General features: G+C 42.9%; 1 long non-coding RNA gene across 1 annotated transcript in view; it reads right to left on the reverse strand.

Annotated features, from left to right (window-relative positions):
• Positions 1 to 3,141, reverse strand: part of LOC109522876 (uncharacterized) — an 11,879-nt gene that overhangs the window by 7,811 nt on the left and 927 nt on the right. Inside the window, exon 2 of the long non-coding RNA XR_002169649.1 lies at positions 2,450 to 2,452. This is a non-coding gene — a long non-coding RNA (uncharacterized LOC109522876). The remainder of the gene's footprint in view (positions 1 to 2,449; positions 2,453 to 3,141) is intronic.

A 3,141-nucleotide genomic window follows, 5' to 3' on the forward strand; every position in this document is an offset into this window, starting at 1 on the left:
TATATATATATATATATGTAAAATTTTAACTGATTTACCAGGTTTGTCGACCTTTCTAATGTAGTCGGACAAAAAAGTCTCCGTTCAAGTCCTTTTCCTCAAACCGTGACCACTTGAACGTGTTCCGAACACTCGCGTCTATTGCATGTATGTCAGTTTGCCTGTCTACCTGTTTGCGCTGGAGCCGTACCTGGCCGATCACGCATGAATAAGTTTACACAAAACGTTTCCACAAAACATTCAATTGGTTTACATAAAACATTCAAATACTCGACATTGTAAATCTGCCTTTTGTGTGCACACGTGCACCCTTTGTGGCTTCTGTTCTTGCCGAAATTTCAAAATCTCCGAAATATGGCGAGGCCATGAGAATGCGAGGGAAGGGGTGTTGCTGTTACTAGTGTTTGTGCCTCAACATGGCTACGCTCGTGAAAGCAAAACAATGAACTCAAACGCATGTTCGTTCAATGTTGTCAACTAATATCCGGATTAATTTCAGGCAATTTTTCCTCAATTTTCCAGAGGAAATTTCATGAACATTTGAAAATCTGGAATTCCGGGAAAATCCGGAGGACTTTCATCTCTACAATACTACAGCGAAAGAGGATCCAAGTCAGACAAAAAAAATTACCTGTATCTTCACTGCCGGAAACATCACTTGTGTCATCATCAGTGTCTAAGTTCCGATCCGATCCTGGGCAGTCGGCCCCCGTCGGGGACTTGCCCCCACTCCCGGGTCCCACACCCGGCACGAGTCCCACTGGTGCCTTGAGAGGTTCCCCGCCAACAATTCCTTCCCACATCTCTCGCAAGCCACCCTTCTCCCTCCACGACCCCCCTCCCCGATTGCTCTTCGTCCTCCCCCAACTGCCCCTCCACGCATCACGCTCGTTTCGTCCCTTTTCCTTCCTCCCCTCTCCTCCTCATTCTCTCTTTTCACTCTTTCACACCCTCTCACGTGTCTGGCATAGTTTGCTTTTGTCACCCACCTTTCACACCCTCCACACTGTCTCCTCTCTCCCTTCTCCTCATACGCTCCTCCCGTGCAACTCCTTTCGTGACTTATCATATTCAATTTCGACCCAAACATCCTCCCACATTTCCCACACTCAAACTTCACCTGTTCATCGTTCCTGCGGTGCATCCGCTTTTCGTGCATGGTTAGACCAGCTATACTCCTGCACACTTTTCCGCACCCCTCGTACCTACATTCCAACCCATGATTCACCCTCCGAGCATTCCTCTCCAGTTTTTCCTCGTACATTTCCGCCTCATATCTGTGACCCTTCTGATTTTCCCATTGATACAGGTGATCCATAAGCTCACTGGTACTGTTACCACCTCCATCATCTTCATCGGTGGATCTCGTTGCGACAGCTGAATGTCGCACCTCTCCATCTGTGAAAGTTGACATTTTACACCATGTAAATATGGACGGAAGACATTAACTCTTGCTCCTAGTGTAAGTGTCATCAGTATAGTTTAATTGGAAATGAATAATATTTTGTTATAACTTCAAGGCGACGAGGACATTTTCTGTTTGTTTTATGGACATTATTTATTCACGTTGTGAAATATTTATTTTGTAAAAATTAAGTTTCGTTATTTTGATTTTATCGCGACTATCGCGAGACTTGCGCTGTATTAAGGTGTTTTTTGCCCAGAGACGTACACACTCCAACGCAAGACATACGAAGAGCAGCAGCTATAAGGACTGTTGGCTCGTTGTTGAAGGTAAATTGTGATTTATTTGGCTGTGTAAATGTAACTAAATGTAAGACCTGATTGTAATTTTGTCATGTAGAAACCAAAAGTGTATTTTTTGTTGCCCAAGACTTCCGAAGTGGCAAGCGGCAATGAGGTTAGCTTTAGCCCACATTTTTGTAGTAGCCTCTTATATTGTTTCTCGATTGTAAATTGCTGATTGTGTTTTATTTTACCAACAGTTTTCACGGTGTTGGTGTACAAAGGCAACCCAAAAGACACAATTAAACACCCGTCATTTGGAAACGGTGCCCTGGTTTTGTTACTTTGGAGCTACACCTAGAATGGCGGGATTTTCTCACGTTCACAAATGATCTGGACACGGAGAAAATGAGAGCTGCCAAGGTAAAGGAATTACCGTATTTTCCGCACTATAGGGCGCACCAAAAAGTTGTCCATTTTCTGAAAAGCTCACCGAACGCCTTAAAATCCGGTGCGTCTTTTGTATGGGCATTACGGTAATACGTTGACTCCAAGATGGCTCCTTCCCGGAGACATGCTTCCAATGTTATAACTTGCTGTCTGTTCAGTGAACTGTGTCGCTGCTTTATTAAATAAATTTGTGTTGCAGCTCCGAAAAAAGGAGAGCAGTGGTGTTCATTTTTTAAAACAGTCTGAACAAATTCAGGTACGTCTTTGTCTGTCTCCGTGCCTTGTTCCGTTCGACTCGAGAGGCGTTCAAGACCGCCTCCGAAAAACGTAAACTAACTATTACTTCAATGAAACGACAAAAATTGAAAATAATACATCAAAACTGAAAAGCAAGCGAGGATATCACAAAATCAATTCTGTGGCCCCCCCTACAGATTTTATTTTGTGATTTCATCATTTGTGAATACACAACAAAGGAATAAATAACTATGACTGACATCTTGTTGTTATTTTGACTTCAAGATGGCGCCGCGAGAGTGGCTGCCATCTGCTATTTTGTTCTTCTACTTCTTCCTCTCATAACTTTGCTGCTGTGAAGTGGACATTTCTCCATTGTGAGACTATTAAAGGTTTTCTTATCTTATCTGATCTGGTCGTACTGTTGGAGCTTCGATAAAGGAAATGTCATTGTGTTTTTCGGAGGCGGTCTTGAACGCCTCTTGAGTTGACCGGAAGAAAAGAAGGGAAGGAGACGGACAAAGACGCACCTGTATTTGTTGAAAAAATGAGAGCTGTGGTTGTGGTTTTATTATTTTTTTAAACGCAGACTTTATGAATGGTTTTCACAGTCTCAGCAAATACAGGTACTGTATGTCTTTGTTTCGTCTCCGTGCCTTCTTCCGTTCCACTCGAGAGGCGTTCATGGCCGCCTCCGAAAAACATAAATTAATTCTTACTTCAATGAAACCACAAAGAAAATCAAGCGAGGAAATCACAAAATAAATT

This window comes from Hippocampus comes, unplaced genomic scaffold (assembly GCF_001891065.2).
Source record: "Hippocampus comes isolate QL1 unplaced genomic scaffold, H_comes_QL1_v1.1 scaffold219, whole genome shotgun sequence".
Lineage (NCBI taxonomy): Eukaryota > Metazoa > Chordata > Actinopteri > Syngnathiformes > Syngnathidae > Hippocampus > Hippocampus comes.